This window comes from Prenolepis imparis, unplaced genomic scaffold (genome assembly GCF_030444845.1).
Source record: "Prenolepis imparis isolate NDT839.2.m4 unplaced genomic scaffold, iyPreImpa1.0 SCAF_10, whole genome shotgun sequence".
Lineage (NCBI taxonomy): Eukaryota > Metazoa > Arthropoda > Insecta > Hymenoptera > Formicidae > Prenolepis > Prenolepis imparis.
The window spans coordinates 11561247-11580607 of NW_028141168.1; the positions used below are offsets into that span (position 1 = coordinate 11561247).

The 19361-nt window shown below is 33.6% G+C and overlaps 1 long non-coding RNA gene across 1 annotated transcript in view; it reads right to left on the reverse strand.

Annotated features, from left to right (window-relative positions):
- Positions 1–19361, reverse strand: part of LOC145941885 (uncharacterized) — a 137892-nt gene that overhangs the window by 111068 nt on the left and 7463 nt on the right. Inside the window, exons 2-3 of the long non-coding RNA XR_014426254.1 lie at positions 14299–14327; positions 13037–13073 (exon numbers count right to left, since the gene is read on the reverse strand). This is a non-coding gene — a long non-coding RNA (uncharacterized LOC145941885). The remainder of the gene's footprint in view (positions 1–13036; positions 13074–14298; positions 14328–19361) is intronic.

A 19361-nucleotide genomic window follows, 5' to 3' on the forward strand; every position in this document is an offset into this window, starting at 1 on the left:
ATTTAGATAGAAATGCATAGATATTAATGAGAATCATCTAATCATACGTCTATTAATGCAATACTTTCGATACTTTCAACTTTCTTGAAAAATGATATAAAATATGTTAGCAAAATCCAAAATAAAAAACAGAAAGAAATTTATTGAATGTATAAAAAAATAAAATGACAATACATTCGTGAATAACGTTCTCTCAACAACCGGATATTTTTCCGACAACATTCACCTGGAGACATTTCTCACTTGTCTTGCCATCGCAAAGGCGCTTGAGCACCCCTGCAAAACGGGCGAATATATACCAGCAGGGCGGTATACGGAAAGGAGAGTGAGCAGAAGGGGGTTGGGGGTTGGTAGGTATAGGTAAAACGGCAAAGCCACGGACGTAACGTTGAATTTATCCGCGGCGTATCCGCATACACGAAGGTATCCGTCTATCTTACTTTATCCCTGGGACGCGCAGTGCCGTATGACAGCCCCGCCAGCTGATCTATCGCATAAAACATAAAGTGGGGTATTCCATTTCTAAGGCCGCACCCCGCCACCCTCCCCGGAGCCCCAACATACCGGTTGCTTCTATCCGGCTTGAAATATATCGCGGAACGAGGCGCGCGGAAAATGTGTGCCCGCCACTTGTGTGCAGTTTTTCACGACGGTCGTAGCGAGCGCATCCTGAGTTTTAATTTTTTAAGATGATTTAATCCCCCTCGGTGAACGCGTAATCGACACTTTTGCGAGATACCGTTCTTGCAGTCAAAAATGATATTATTGTTTTAATTTTGCAGATTATTACATATTTAAATCGATAGATTTTATATCTAAATCAATTAATTTGATCAAGTGTGCTTCATTTCAACATACAATATACGACATTTATAATAGATATAAAAATAATTTTTTAGAAGCGCAATTAAATTAATTTTTGGAGAGAATTTGTAATATAATTTGTAATTAATTTGGAATTCTATAATTATCTTCTGCGTATATGTATATAAATAAAAAATCTAAATACATTAATATAATATAGTATTAGTTATTATAACTTTTAAATATTAATTTTTTAGAATGTTTATCAAACGGGCATTTAATTAAAAATCAATTTATTGTGATTAAAAATCAATTTGTATCAGTAAGGAAAATGATCGCTATGGCGTGCCGGAAATATTTTTTTCTCTCGATAGAGACGATTAGGTTTGAGATTCGCGTGAATACATTCGACAAATATAAAGAGAAAGAGAGAAAGAAAGGGGTAGAGAGAAAAAGAGAAAGAGACCAGCGAGGAAAAATGCTTGCCATCACACGAAGCCGTCATTCGCAGGCGAGTACTTCTCTTTTACGTGTGATTTCGCGCGAGCAAAAAACTCGAGAGAGGAGAGTTTACACGTCGTGGGCCACAGGAAGCATGGTGATTCGACGAAATATTGGCAACAACACGCGTAAATATATCCCCTTCGCTTTTCAAGTTACACCGGTGCATAATCTCGGAAACGAGACCGAAAGTGTACGAGCATCATTATCACTTTAGTACGACGGGTTTGTCGCCGTAATTGGTTAACGATGGAATAGTTAAATGATGTTACGCGCTAATTTCGTGTGGTATCCGCGATAGAACTGGAAGATAGTTCTAATAAGGGGTTGATCACGCGATTATAACGTTTACTTCAAACTAGTAATAACAAATAACAATTATAAATACTTTTCTTTAGCATATATAAATATTTAATAAGTTAATAATTAAGGTATAGAGCGATCAAATATTGTAGCAATTATAACAACCTAATCTACGAAGTAAACACATCTGATGCTGCAGCAAAGTCGTCTGAATAGAAGACGCAGACGAGGAGTAGAATCCCGTAGATCGTAGAAAGAAGGGAGGGTAGTTGGATGTTCGCGAAGAAAAAGGCGGAAGGAAGGAAGGAAGGAAGGAATATTGTGAGGCAGGAGAAGCAGAGGCACTCCGAATGCAATCCACGTACCGACTGCTTTCAAATATTAATGTCACGTGACTTATTATATCCGAGGCGTGTACGGTGGAGTGAGCGGGAGCTTTGCCTTGTAGCAGAGCCGCCCAATCGTCTCTACCTTCCAGCATCACCATCCACGCCGGTGAGAAGCAACTGTAGGCGAGCTATGCATCGTTGCGGTACAACTGCATTGTCTGAGCTTGATTGTGAAATTTTTCGCGGCGCATAGCGGTCCATTTTATCGCCTTACAGCCGACCGACGAAAAGACAAGGAGGAAAGCAAGACGGAAGTAAAGAGAAAGAGGAAACGTTGGGGGTCGATGTCGACGGTTAAAGTAACCGGGATGCAGAAGGATCCCGACTACCGGAATAAGCACGGAGACACGAAAATTGCGAGAAAATACTCGAGCGCGCGCTTTTAATCCGCCGGCGCGTTTATTCTCGCGGATACCTTTCTAATTTTTACGCGGTCACTCATGCGTGATTGAAAATCAAGGGAAAATGAGACAAACTCCAGGGAGAGAAGAGGCGCGGTTACATGGGACATGGGTGTTGTATATACGAAGGAGAGCTTATCGTCCGTTGTCGCAGCAACCGCCACTTCAACTTTATTGGGTTAAGTTTTGCGCGCGAAATAATATCGCGACATCGCATTTTCGCGAGCTTAAAGACCGTTTGTTATACCCGCGCAGCGTTTACTAGAAGTTAAGCACGTTCTTCTATTCGCAAATTCTTTAATTAAGAATTTCGAGTTAATTTTTATAACGATAATTTGACGAGAATTTAGCTAGTACAGTACTACTTAATCCTAGAAATTAGGGTGATTAAACTCAGAAATTATAAATTGACAATAATCTTATTTTTTAATCAATTCCAATTTATAATCTTACTTTTGGCAATAATTCAATCTCACGCACATTCTCAGTTAGCATTTACAGTTGAATATTTAAAAAAATAATTGTTAATGATGTGTTCTTTCAAAGCTACATTTTTCGTATAACTAATGACGAGAGAAAATAGATGATTAATAATATGAATTTTTATTTCCACATTCGGATAATATTTGTACAATTGAAAGACTAAATTGAAACAGACAGAAATTTTATATTGCCGGCAATAGTATGACCACGTGCACACATGCGTTTTCGGAGAATTTCGCAATGAATAAGGCCTAATGGATAGCGAGCGATCAAACAAAGCAATTTAAAAGCGGCCACGTTATGTGTCGGTTTCGCGTGTGGTTACCTTTGATTTACATACGCGAACCGTACTTCCGCAGTATTATGACGTCACACATGCCCCAAGGATCGCGTGCACGCACTCGTCAAAGGGTTGAGACAGGGTTCGGCTGGTTGGCGGTGACGGTCGATAAGTCCTCCCGTCTCGTTCCGCATCGCGAAATCGATCGAAACTCGAGTTTGAGAAGGTCGCGCGCGACCTATCAGACCCACGTGCAGTTCACTTCTACATTTCACATTTACGATATACGTCTTGCCTTCAATACCCCGTAATCTACGACGCGTACTACCTTATTATAGGATCGTTCTCGCCGAACAAAAAACACGAAGCACTCCTTGCTATTCCTAGTTCAATGCAAATACAGCGCGGAAGCTCGCGTTAAATCGAACAGCCAATGCAATTTTTGTTGAGATTCATGATAAACGTAAATAAGCTGTTCCAGTTCTAATGCGAAATGTTTATTTTATTCGATGACGCACTTGGAATCAATATTTTCTTATCAAAAATTTTCTGATAGATTGCTTTTCGATATTTGTTAATCACTTTCTCTTCATATTTATATATTAATATTAATATATTAATTATTAATACTTATATATTAATGATTATAATAACTACTAAATAATATATTCGCACGGAAGAAATAAATCTAATTAGATCAGACCTGTTCATTGAGCAAAGAGATCTCTTATCTTTATCCGTAATTGCTCACGATACAATATTCCTTCTGATGATAATGAACTAACTCTGATCGTACCAGAAATCCGTATATGCAATAATCTATGACGGTCTTTTAATCGTATATATTCTTTTTCATTATTAATATTAATATATACTATCTATAATATATTAATATACTGTATGTATATTATATCAATATTAATTAATGGTTAAAAATATATTTATCCTTCTAACACTGATAAATATTGATAGATAGTTGTAAAAAGTAAGGAACCTTTTTCTCTGCGTACTTTATTCTGGTATTGAAAGATCACATTCACAAGTGCGATTTAAGTGAGCATTTAAAGATATCGACCTCATGCCCGGTTTTGAGAACCGTAGCACTACTACCGTCGGTTTTTCAATTACGTACAGGAAGATGGATTTACATACTACAAGTTCCCCGACTTCCAGTTCGGCTAACGTATTTGTATACACGTAGCTGATATTACTACAACGGAATAATCCTCGACTTCCGGGAACAACGACGTTCAATTAGGAAGTGCCATAGGGACTATGAGTTCTTTCAGTACACGAGTAACATTAAAATACTAAATTACGAGTAAAGAACAGGAGCATCACGGTTATCGTATGATTAATTGAGACGTATTTTTATTATTATACATGTTGAAAAACTAATTATGCAAACAGATATACTCTATACTATCGCTTTCTTCATAAATAACGCTATGTATTGCGTTACTGATAATAAAGAATAACGCGAGATATAAATGGACAAGAAATAAATCGGATCTGCAAAACTGGACGTTCCTTTTCGTTCCTATTGATTTCTCAAGCGCAGAAAATGCGAATACTTTTAAAGTGAGAACCGCTGCATCGCGGACGAATTAAAAATCGCGAGGCTGGCACTAATATATAAAACAATTGATAAGTATCTTAAATTATCGATCCGATTGTTTATACGCCGGCGCAATTCTATTTAATGTCATTCGTTTGCCTACCTCATTCGCCGCACTTACATGCCTACCATCTCTTTTGCCATGCCTTGTGTATCCACATCGGCGTACTATGCGTGAACACGGCCGTGGGCATTAAATTTAACGTCCCGCGTACAGTTACAAACTGACCGACTCACTCGGCTAAAAGCGAAGGATTTGAACCCTGATTTATTCGATCGAGAAAGCGTTACGATTCTAAATTGTTCTTTCAGCACGAAACAAGGGCCATGTTTTTTTTTTTCCAAGAACACATGCCGTTTACTTAATAATTTATATATATTACAATTTTATCCTCCAGATGCAAATATGTAATGATTTTTCTGCAATGGCAACTTTTTTTGGTACAGATGATATAATGAATAAAAGTAATATTATGAACTCTCTCTTTCACTAATTGCTGTTATTAATTACGGCATTTATTAATTACGGCTGTTACTAATTAAGGTATTTATGTAAAATGTTTAAGAAAAAAAAGTTAATTTCAATGTTATTAATTCGCGCGTAAGCTTATATATATATATATATTATTCGGCTTACCAAACTGATTTATAAGATTAAAATATTGTGGTCGCGTAATAAAATAAAGCATACAAACGGAGATTTGATATTTTATTTATTTCTCTACGGTCGCGACAGAATCCATTATAATTTCTCTCTGGAATTTTTTTCAAAGAGGTGAAAAATTGCGAAGCCATGATACCTCGGCATAAAGTACCGGACCGACTCTCCCTCAGTGGAAAAGAAGATCGTGATGATAAAAAAAGTGTTCGTCATACGATGTACAACCGGCATGATTACGATAACAAAAACATGCTCGGTAATAATGCGGATAGTAATAACGATTGTTGTCTTTACGGTCAACATTTACGCGTTCGAAGTAACGTTAGTTATTAACTAGACTCGTGCGAGAATTAATGGAGGATAGCTTTAAAATTAATAATCTGCACAGATGAGAATTCGAACGCGAATACAAATGTCGTCTTCGACTCGTAATAATTTAATAACGTTAATTAACTATCCGTTCCGAATGGGACCATCCATTCGGTTGAATAAGACATCGTAACGTAAAGAATTCAAGTCTTCTTTAAATAAGGTCTCATATGACTGCAGTAATGCATGGTCGTTGATCGGCAACGGAATCGAATAAAAGATCGCGTGTTCGCGTGTGATTTGCATAAAAAATTTGCGGATTGCGGAAAAGACTGGAAGGCGCCAATCGACGTTTCCAATTAGAAGCGCAATCATAAATTCATAAGACGTACAATGAGGATCGATAATGAGCGCTGCAGGCAGAAACGTAACGCAGTGCATCAGCCAACGATGCATGAGATTCCGCACGGCACTGCTCGATGAACGGGCAAAAATAAAAAAGGAGAAAAATCGGAAGACAGCTAATTAATAAACGAGCACGTGCATGCTACGGTCAAGGCAAAGCGGCTCGACTTCGCGCTGCCGCAAATGAAGATTGACACTGCAATCGTCATAATGCAGTCATTATAACTCGGTAGCGCGCCTAAAGGGACGAAAAAAAAAATTAAAAACCGGGACGCGTACCCTCGATCGAATCGAAACGAACGGAGGTTTTTTGTCGGCGTAATTTTGGAGCGCAGCGCCGTGCCGAACCGTGCGCAGAAAAAGGAAAACCAAGTCAGGAAACGAGGAAATTCTTGGCATTGTCGGCCTGAGGTCTGAATCATTGATGATCGCAAGCGGGAGGTCCGATCACCGCGCATATACGGTGTTTCATGTAACGCTCTTAGATTTGTAATACACGTAAAAATTCTTCTTATTGATACATTCATTATAAAGGTCTAATTTTTGATCCATTTTTTAAGGAGAATTTATGGAAAAATTACCGTCAAATAATCAGTTTGATTTTCGATAGTTATACACGAATAATAATAAGCCTCTTAATATAAAATTTTCTTATAGTATCCATGAGACACCCTATATATAATCTTTTAGTGTGAATGTCCGACGAATGCGGACTGCAGGAATTACATATCTTACAGTGCATGTAAGCCACTGTGTCTTTATCGCCGCGTGAACGCCATGGAAAATGAGCGACGCATTGTAAGATAGAGAATCGATTTGCCTTTGATCGATCGATCCGCTGTGGGTGGCTCGAAGCACCATGCTGTTCACGGAATAATAAGAAATGAATTTGTACTTGGATCTCGATTACACTTATTAATTTTGATATCAATGCGAGCTCTGCAACAATTTGCTACATAATGCAACTAGACAAGTCGCTTCTCAAAGTATAAAATTATTTCAAGAATTGCTTATAAAAACATTAGCGCGAGCATTATAATATTTATTACTTTTTTCAGATTCTCTAAAGTAATTGTAACATTCTTTTACGATCTATAACATATTAAGCAATATTAGTTGGTCAAATGTATAATCGGCTTCTCGCATATATTTTTATTTCTTAAATGTCACCTGAGATTGCAGATTTGTACTTTATCGCGACGAGAGTATACGTTGCTCGACTTCTTTGACTTTGATTAATGTCGTTGATTTCATCGGAAACCTTTTGCATTAATTGTTCACATAATGCTAGAAATATTACGAGAGCTTTAACGAACGCTCAAGGTTATAGAAGGAATTCTCGCACCTTGAATTATCGCGATGTACACCAGAAAATGAGCAATGCAGAAAATGAAATTTATAACGTTTCTCGAAACACGATGACACGATGGCGGATGGATTTGTCGCGCTGTTCGAACAAATCCTTCGAGAGCGGGACGAGAAAACCTACAGTTTCCGACTACCAATTAAAATGTGGTTTAGCCTGAAGAAGTAAGCGCGATAATTACGCGACGGTATCGCGTGAAATAAATCGCAACGTCATCCGTATCTGCGGCAGTTAATTATGCCAGCGCAGCATGAGAAATACCTTCGAAAATAGTGTAAATTTTCCGCACGTAAAAGATCCTCATGCACTCTTCGAAATGTCTTTGCAATTCAATGAGAAATTACGTTACGCATTACAATGAAGACAGTCTGCAATTATCTGCAATTTTGCGTCAATGTTTTAGAAACATAATTAGGATATAAATTTTAAAGATGTTTGAAAAGATCATTTTCGCTACGTATGTGTGCGTGAAATATGGTATTTAAATAAAGTTTTATCGTGCGATTGCGCGATAAGAATTAGAATTACATATATTATGTCGACAAAGAGTTTGATACTATAATGAATCATTCTTGCAAAAAATATAATAATAGAATCTTAATTATTTTCCCTCGCTCAACATCTTTATTCATTATCATTAATTTGTGATCTCGTTGGATAATTATTACATTATACATTTCTACGCGTATGTATCATTAATATTAAAAGCAAATATATTAAATTTTCTATAAACTATTTTCCAGAAATTATGTCATAAAAGTATTGTTTCAGTATATTTGAAAAGAAAGTCAAGATTTTTCCTTTTAAATTGCAACTAATATTATAGGATTGTATTATTATGTTGGCGCCATCACACTCCAGATCGTAATGGCTTAATTTACATTCGTTCGAGCAGTGGGACGAAAGAGTCCTACGAGCTATGACAGGTTTTACGGGAAATGCTAGTCACGTTTCTCGGCAGTGACTCGTCAAATAATTGGTCGGCGAGTGGACGCCTCTCATTAAATTGTTAGATCTGCATTAACAGTAGTCAGATCACAATCTATTCATCGATCGTTACCTTTAATGTATTTCCAATTAATAATAGCTTAGCTGATGAACAAAAATTTCCGCCATTAGATTTGGTTGGCTTTGAGTTTCACCATATACGTGTAACAATATATAAAATGTCAGAATGGAATATTTACGTTAATTAACGGAGTTTTATGTAAATATGAAATAAATTGTATATGCGACAAGATTGGCTAATATAATTTTACGTTGAAATATATCTATATAAAATATTGTATTGACCTTCATGGCTTTATTCCTGAAAAACTTGTCATTTATTCATTATATATACTGTCGATTCTTTAATATCTACGCACCTATTCTATTGTATGTCGATTGTATTTATATCATTTCTACCGTGATTGCCGCGTAAGCTACACAACCGTTTACGGTAATTTTCTTCACCGAGAATCAAAGGGACTCGTCTCGATCGGGAACGTCTATCGTCCCATAATGTTTCCGAACTCGAACGTTACAAACTCACCGTTGCACCGACGGCAAGTTTGTAATGCTAAAGACGACGATTTACGCTATCGCGTGGAATAATGCGATCGCGCACGTTTAAATCGAGAATATACATACGCAGCGCAGACCAAAGGACGACGGGCTTAGGAGCTTGCTAAATCGATCGGGGTAAATTCCCCGCAGTGTATTGAGTAGTTTATTGCTTTCATGCATTTGCATGCTAAGTAGTCGCGTGCTCACGAGTAATACCAGCGTCCCTGATACCGTACACCCCCGGTAAGAATGGCCTATCTAGCCTTCGGTCTTCGATATTGCGGCCATGGGACACTTATAAATTGAGATTTTATCACGACCTAAGTCGGGGATTACGAACGGACCCGACGCTACGGGGACGTTATGTGTTGCCCGCGAGCGTTCTGTATATGTGTATTTTACGGATCCTTTTTCGTCTTTTTGCGAAAAGGGTGCAGACGCCACCTGCCTTATAGGAAGGCCGAGTCTTCCTCAGGATCGCATTGACAAATGGTTCCTGCATTTCGTACGAATTTAATCGCGTTTAGAGTAAAGCAATTGCGAAAGGATATTATATCGAAATTATTGATTTTGATACTGGTATTTTAAATAATAACGCGGACTATAAAATACAAGTTACACGCAAGTATATAATATAAATATAAAATCACGTGCGCTAACGTTATTATTATTCGTAATAACTGTTTAGATCTAGATTTAAATATTTTCTTCAAAATTATATTTAAGCGCATCATTATAAAGATAATAAAGACTAATAAACTTTTTGAAACACCGTAGATGTGTAAGTCTTTAGTTTTAATCGAACTGGTATCCGTCGATGGATTAACAGCCTACGCGGGTGACATTTGCGAATCACTGGCGCAGACAAACCGCAAAGAAGAGGGAATCTAATCGACTCGCGTCCGAAACTGTCGAGACCACACTCCGCAAGGATCGCCCCTTAAATTCTCGAAGGGTTGCGTGCGTTTAGACGTCCGATCGCGGCACCGTAATTTCCTGTCGTGCAATCGTTCGTTTCGAATCTTCAATTCGGTGCATGTGGACACCTCGCGAACGAGAGCAGAAACTTTCTACGTTTCGTAGGAACCAAAACTGCACTCTGATATTTAAAAAAAAAAACAAAAAAAAACAGAAGTTTGACTGTCTGCCCGTTACACGGAAATTATTGTGTAATGGAGCTCATGCTTCGATAAAAATGGTTGTATATATAGAGTCTCATTATATACTATTCCATTACTTTTCTCTTCTCCTTTAAACATGACACGGTCATTAACAAATATTTTAAGTAACTAAACATATAATTACTAAGCAAGTAATTTTTTAAAAGAGAAACAAATTGCATTTAGTTAAAAACAAATTTAACAGCAATTATAATAATATAAGTATTTCTAAAATTAAATAAAGCTATAAGTTTGCAAAAAGAGAACATTTTTTTTTCTTGCACGAGAACCAATGAAACTTTGTCGATATTCGTCGGAACGAATGGTGTAAATTAAGAGAGCATAAGCCGGAATCATCTTTATTTGTAGAAAAGTGAGCATAAACTTGAAGGAATGCCGAAAAGATTATCGTTAATTTTTATTTGCATCTTTCACTCGTTATTCCTTCACTCGACGACGACGTCATAAAGCCTGTAGTTGTTATCTCTCAAACATCGGAACCTACTCGAAGTCGTGTCATAAACTTAATAGAGGCACCGCCAAATGCGCATCGCGGGGCGAAACTCGATTCCAACTGAAAAGAAGAAGCGAACGAACGAAAAGGCAAGCTCTCTACACGAAATAAAGAAAAGAAGAAGAACAAGCCGTGAAAGAAATCGAAAGTCGTCACGAAAGTAACCGAGATCTGATCGCAAAATTAATTTAAAGACAAAAAGATCTTTTTGCACATTGTTTATTCGTTTTTGTTTCGCAAGATGTAATTGTATAAAATATATTTATAAAAAAATTATCGTTTAAAAAATTGGACATAAACTATTTTTAATTTTAAATGATGATATATGATTTGTAATTATATCTTTTGCAATTATTGAATATTTACAGATTTCAAGAATTGCTTATTTTCTTGAGCCAAACTTATGGAAATTAAAATCAAAGAAACAGAAAGAGAAAGGAGAGCTCTTTTTTGAAAAAAAGAAACGAAACCTTGTCAGTAAAAGAAAAAGAAATCCCGAAAAGATTCAAACTATATTATTATGGAATAATAATAGTTTTCTTTGCCTTCGACCGAACATAGGCAACGTTAGTTTTGGGTGAAATTTGACTTTTAAATTGGAGCAATGAAAAACAGAGAACCTAAACGAAAATAGCTCGAAAATCGCGTACAGGATCTGAGGCCGTAGTAGGTAGTGGTTGGCTATATTTAAAGAACCATTTTAAGCACTCGCATTTCCAACCTGCATTTTCTAATCGGCAACTACGTAATTACAACATGAATCGCGTTCCGAGGGTCATGATTTACAGAGCAGCATAAAAAAAGAAGCAGTATCTAAGAAAAACATCAAAATCGCGCGAACGCGAAGGTAGTAGTCGATATAAACCGAGGCTCCAAACGTCGGAGCTCGGCACGAGGATCTTTCAAGCGACCTGACGTCCTCCTGGCAGAGCCAGAAATTCCAATTTCCGAATTGGAGGTCGGGGCCAGCCCGGATTAACCCCGCGGCGTAATCGTACCTTTATCAATAGGGGATCGTAATGAGTTCGAAGATAATGGCGCCCTATCAGTCTTCAGCCGAGGAACAATGATGGATGTAGAAGCCGGTGTTTTCGTGCTCTCGCAGTGGCAACCCCCGGACGAGTAACGTCGCCCACCGGCGTTCCCTTCCCACCTTTGTTTCCCCCTTCGTCCCTAAGAGCAATCGCCGCTACGTCGAGCCACCCTCTATTCCGCCTCTCGCGTAGTGCTACACGAAGCTGATTGTTTTGTCGACCCGCGTAGGCACGCAAGCCATGCTGATAATTTCACCTTAGAACACCGGATGCTCATAAAATTGAGCGAGCCTATGTATCGAAATCGATAGGATATCATATACTAAGAAATTGTAAAATCTTTTATAAATTTAAGATAATAAAATGATTACTATAATTAGTTTAAATAGTAATCAAAATAAAAATTTTTATTTCTCATCTCTTTACTTTCTGAATATGTAAAATATTAGAAAATATAAATGTAAATATACATTCATCGAAATTCACAATTATCATATTTAAAAGTCAACAAAATTATCATACTTAAAAGTTATAATAAGACTGATAAAAAAATTTAAGAATTTTGCGAAATTGATAAATTACTATAACACTAAAATCCTCAATAATTTTCTACAAACTTTTATAAATTGCAGTATTTATTTTGACATTGATAAAATTATTGCATACGATATATTAACAAAAAATATGCGATAAATGTTCCTACATCCTTTCGCTTTCTATATATAGGCTACTCAAATTAATGAAAGTTGTGATTTTAACGAAGGAATTGAAAAAAAACACTGCTGATCGCGATTTGTTCGTGCTGTATTCTCTACTTAATTAAGCTCCTCGTTTTCTTCTGACATGCAATTGTAAACTTGACCGGCGGAACTGGCCGGTCACACGCAAAAGTCGTTCAACTGACAATGCAAGTGCTGTAGCACTTCCGTAAAAATACTGCAACGCTACGCGTCATAAGACCATTTGTCTGCGCGTATATTTTCTCATGTTGATTTATTCGTATCTTACCATTTCTACACACATAACTCAACAGATTTAACACCATTTCTGGTATATGATTGCATGACATAATAATTTTATATTTTTCGTGATAGAGAGTGTGAGATAAATCAAATTGGTTTCTAACCACTATGTATTTTGACTGATGTGAATTATAAAAATTCCTTCGAATTAATATACAATTTTAAATGTGATAATATAAAATATTATATTATATATTATTATATATGAGATTTTTAAATAAAGCAATCAATCACTCACCGGTTCGACGTGAAGCAGCGGAGTTGTACACGTTGCTCTGTAAAATATAAATATTTACAAATTATAAAAACAGTGTCTAAAATAATAAATATTTTAAAAAATAATTAATATCTTAAAAAACTAATTATTACTTTAAATATTAATTGAATTTTTTATTCAATATTTTAACTATTTTTAATATTCAATCAGATTATTAAAACAAATACTTAAAAAAATATTACACAAATGTTTTTACAAAAAGAAATTTTTTTAAAGATTAAACTATTGTAAAATATACAATAAGTAATAAAGAATAAATATAATATATAATTAGTAATAATAAAATAATATATACATAATATACATATACAATAAATAAAAATCAAAAATTTCTATATAAATAATAAAATAATTTAAAAATTTTGAACATAACGCAATTCCAACGAAAAATTATATGTATTTAAATTGTAATTAATTAAATTGTATTATTAATAATTTACATTATATTTTTTAAAAATTCAATTATTTGACTATATTTTTAATTAAATCTTTATTTACTAAAACAAATACTGTAAAAAATGTAACACAAAATAATATTTTTACGAAAAAAATTTTACTTAAAGATTAAATTCTTATATATATAATATGCAATAAGTAAAAATAAAAAATTTGTATAAAAATAAATAAAATAATTAAAAAATCTTAAACAACTCAATTCCAACAAAAAATATATATATGGATTTATATAACAAAATATTAATTAATGTAAATAATTTATTTAATATATATTTTAGAATAATATATAGAAAATATTATACATGGTATATTACGCAATAACAAAAATCAGATCATTAAAATAAATAAACAAATAATTTCTTTAAAATTGTCAAGTACACAAAATCAATTTTCTCTTAAAATTTACCCTGAAAATCATGGTAATCGTGGGACAATATAGTATGCAAAGAATTTTATGAGAATTTCTCTGAATAATATTTATCACAACAAGAATAATATCTATCACAATAAAATATGAAACATGTTTGATTAATTTTACCATGCAGTTTAGTAAAATTACTCAAACATGTTTTATATTTTAACGTGTAGATATTATTATGTTTATTGTGATAATATTAATCAACGGAATATTAATCAAAGAAATTCTCATAAAATTCTTTCCATACCATATTGTCCCACCATTATCATGAATTTCAGTAAATTCTAAGTCAAAATTCTCTTTGTGTATTAAATAATTAAAATTTACTAGACTCACCGATACGACTTACAGCAGCAGAGTTGTAGTGTACATGTTGATCTGCAAAATATAAATATTAACAAATTATAAAGTGTCTAAAATAATTAATATTTTTACAAAAATAATTACGTTAAATATTAATAAAATTTTTTATTCAATTTTTTTACTATTGTTAATAATAAATATTTATTTACTGCAACAAATACTGAAGAAAATGTTATACCAAAAATGTATTTTCAAAAATAATTTTTCTTAAAGATTAAACTATGTAACGACTTATGTCAAGTCGAAAAATTTCTGTTTCGCTGAATAAAAATTTGTTAACAGTTCTGATAATCAGGCTTGAGGCATTAATAGTTATTGATAGAACTAGAAAAAACGTTGAAACCGCATGGCTCTATCTATAATAGATTTCGAGATATCGATTTTTTTCACTTTATCCCACTCTTACGTCGGGCCAGCAATTTTTCGACCTGTTATACGAATATTTTCGATAACTTTTTATATATCAATTCTAGCGCTTCGAGCATTAATAGTTATTGGTAAAACTCGTCTGGTGCGACCCAAAATTGTCAACAAAACTATCAAAACTTTAAAAAAATTTTTTTTTAAAGTTGACATCGAAAAATTTCTGTCCCGCTGAATAAAAATTTTTTTACAGTTCTGAAAATCAGGCTTGGAGCATTAATAGTTATTGATAGAACTAGTAAAATCATGAAAACCGCATGGCTCTATCTATTATATTTTCCGAGATATCGATTTATTTCCGTATGACAGGTCGACAAATTTCTGGCCCGACGGAAAAGTGGTATAAGTGAAATAAATAGATATCTCGGAAAATATTATAGATAGTGCCATGCGGTTTCCACGTTTTTTCGTGTTCTATCAATAACAATTATTGCTCCAAGCCTGATTATCAGAACTGCAAAAAAATTTTTATTCAGCGGGACATGGAATTTTTTCGACATGTCAACTTTAAAAAAAAATATTTTAAGTTTTGATAGTTTTGTTGACAATTTTGGGTAGCACCAAACGAGTTTTATCAATAACTATTAATGCTCCAAACACTAGGATTGATATATAAAAAGTTAAAACCAATTTTCGTATGACAGGTCGACTTTAAATTTCTGGCCCGGCGTAAAAGTGGTAAAAGTGAAATAAATCGATATCTCGGAAAATATAATAGATAGAGCCATGCGGTTTCCACGTTTTTTTTGTGTTATCAATAACTATTAATTCCCCAAACCTGATTATCAGAATTGTTAAAAAAATTTTATTCCGTCGGACATAGAAATTTTTCAACGTGTCACCTTAAAAAAAATTTTTTTTAAAGTTCTGATAATTTTCTTGACAATTTTGGGTAGTACCTGACGAGTTTTATTAACAACTATTATTGCTCGAAGCGCTGAGATTGTTATATAAAAAGTTATCGCAAATTTTCGTATGACAGGTCTAAAAATTTCTGGTCCGACGTAAAAGTGCTAAAAGTGAAATAAATCGATATCTTTTAAACTATAATAAATAGAGACATGCGGTTTCCACGTTTTTACTTGTTTTATCAATAGCTATTAATTCACCCAGTCTGATTATCAGAATTGTTAAAAATTATTTATTCACCGGGACATAGAAATTTTTCGACAATAAATAAAAATTTTTTTAGCGTTTCTATATTTTTTTTAACAATTTTGGGTAGCATCGGACGAGTTTTATTAACAACTATTATTGCTCGAAGCGCTGAGATTGTTATATAAAAAGTTATCGCAAACTTTCGTACGACAGGTCTAAAAATTTCTGGCCCGACGGAAAAGTGGTAAAAGTGAAATAAATCGATATCTTTTAAACTATAATAATTAGAGACATGTGGTTTCCACGTTTTTACTTGTTTTATCGATAGCTATTAATTCTCCAAGTCTGATTATCAGAATTGTTAAAAATTATTTATTCAGCTGGACATAGAAATTTTTCGACAATAAATAAAAATTTTTTTAATGTTTCTCTAGTTATTTTAACAATTTTGGGTAGCACCGGACGAGTTTTATTAACAACTATTATTGCTCGAAGCGCTGAGATTGTTATATAAAAAGTTATCGCAAACTTTAGTATGACAGGTCTAAAAATTTCTGGCCCGTCGTAAAAGTGGTAAAAGTGAAATAAATCGATATCTTTTAAACTATAATAATTAGAGACATGCGGTTTCCACGTTTTTACTTGTTTTATCAATAGCTATTAATTCACCCAGTCTGATTATCAGAATTGTTAAAAATTATTTATTCACCGGGACATAGAAATTTTTCGACAATAAATAAAAATTTTTTTAGTGTTTCTATATTTTTTTAACAATTTTGGGTAGCACCGGACGAGTTTTATTAACAACTATTATTGCTCGAAGCGCTGAGATTGTTATATAAAAAGTTATCGCAAACTTTCGTACGACAGGTCTAAAAATTTCTGGCCCGACGGAAAAGTGGTAAAAGTGAAATAAATCGATATCTTTTAAACTATAATAATTAGAGACATGTGGTTTCCACGTTTTTACTTGTTTTATCGATAGCTATTAATTCTCCAAGTCTGATTATCAGAATTGTTAAAAATTATTTATTCACCGGGACATAGAAATTTTTCGACAATAAATAAAAATTTTTTTAATGTTTCTATATTTTTTTAACAATTTTGGGTAGCACCGGACGAGTTTTATTAACAACTATTATTGCTCGAAGCGCTGAGATTGTTATATAAAAAGTTATCGCAAACTTTCGTACGACAGGTCTAAAAATTTCTGGCCCGTCGTAAAAGTGGTAAAAGTGAAATAAATCGATATCTTTTAAACTATAATAATTAGAGACATGCGGTTTCCACGTTTTTACTTGTTTTATCAATAGCTATTAATTCACCCAGTCTGATTATCAGAATTGTTAAAAATTATTTATTCAGCTGGACATAGAAATTTTTCGACAATAAATAAATATTTTTTTAATGTTTCTCTAGTTATTTTAACAATTTTGGGTAGCACCGGACGAGTTTTATTAACAACTATTATTGCTCGAAGCGCTGAGATTGTTATATAAAAAGTTATCGCAAACTTTAGTATGACAGGTCTAAAAATTTCTGGCCCGTCGTAAAAGTGGTAAAAGTGAAATAAATCGATATCTTTTAAACTATAATAATTAGAGACATGCGGTTTCCACGTTTTTACTTGTTTTATCAATAGCTATTAATTCACCCAGTCTGATTATCAGAATTGTTAAAAATTATTTATTCAGCTGGACATAGAAATTTTTCGACAATAAATAAATATTTTTTTAATGTTTCTCTAGTTATTTTAACAATTTTGGGTAGCACCGGACGAGTTTTATTAACAACTATTATTGCTCGAAGCGCTGAGATTGTTATATAAAAAGTTATCGCAAACTTTAGTATGACAGGTCTAAAAATTTCTGGCCCGTCGTAAAAGTGGTAAAAGTGAAATAAATCGATATCTTTTAAACTATAATAATTAGAGACATGCGGTTTCCACGTTTTTACTTGTTTTATCGATAGCTATTAATTCTCCAAGTCTGATTATCAGAATTGTTAAAAATTATTTATTCAGCGGGACATAGAAATTTTTCGACAATAAATAAAAATTTTTTTAATGTTTCTCTAGTTATTTTAACAATTTTGGGTAGCACCGGACGAGTTTTATTAACAACTATTATTGCTCGAAGCGCTGAGATTGTTATATAAAAAGTTATCGCAAACTTTAGTATGACAGGTCTAAAAATTTCTGGCCCGTCGTAAAAGTGGTAAAAGTGAAATAAATCGATATCTTTTAAACTATAATAATTAGAGACATGCGGTTTCCACGTTTTTACTTGTTTTATCAATAGCTATTAATTCACCCAGTCTGATTATCAGAATTGTTAAAAATTATTTATTCACCGGGACATAGAAATTTTTCGACAATAAATAAAAATTTTTTTAGCGTTTCTATATTTTTTTTAACAATTTTGGGTAGCACCGGACGAGTTTTATTAACAACTATTATTGCTCGAAGCTCTGAGATTGTTATATAAAAAGTTATCGCAAACTTTCGTACGACAGGTCTAAAAATTTCTGGCCCGACGGAAAAGTGGTAAAAGTGAAATAAATCGATATCTTTTAAACTATAATAATTAGAGACATGCGGTTTCCACGTTTTTACTTGTTTTATCAATAGCTATTAATTCACCCAGTCTGATTATCAGAATTGTTAAAAATTATTTATTCACCGGGACATAGAAATTTTTCGACAAATAAAAATTTTTTTAGCGTTTCTATATTTTTTTTAACAATTTTGGGTAGCACCGGACGAGTTTTATTAACAACTATTATTGCTCGAAGCGCTGAGATTGTTATATAAAAAGTTATCGCAAACTTTAGTATGACAGGTCTAAAAATTTCTGGCCCGTCGTAAAAGTGGTAAAAGTGAAATAAATCGATATCTTTTAAACTATAATAATTAGAGACATGCGGTTTCCACGTTTTTACTTGTTTTATCAATAGCTATTAATTCACCCAGTCTGATTATCAGAATTGTTAAAAATTATTTATTCACCGGGACATAGAAATTTTTCGACAATAAATAAAAATTTTTTTAGCGTTTCTATATTTTTTTTAACAATTTTGGGTAGCACCGGACGAGTTTTATTAACAACTATTATTGCTCGAAGCGCTGAGATTGTTATATAAAAAGTTATCGCAAACTTTCGTACGACAGGTCTAAAAATTTCTGGCCCGACGGAAAAGTGGTAAAAGTGAAATAAATCGATATCTTTTAAACTATAATAATTAGAGACATGCGGTTTCCACGTTTTTACTTGTTTTATCAATAGCTATTAATTCTCCCAGTCTGATTATCAGAATTGTTAAAAATTATTTATTCAGCTGGACATAGAAATTTTTCGACAATAAATAAAAATTTTTTTAATGTTTCTCTAGTTATTTTAACAATTTTGGGTAGCACCGGACGAGTTTTATTAACAACTATTATTGCTCGAAGCGCTGAGATTGTTATATAAAAAGTTATCGCAAACTTTAGTATGACAGGTCTAAAAATTTCTGGCCCGTCGTAAAAGT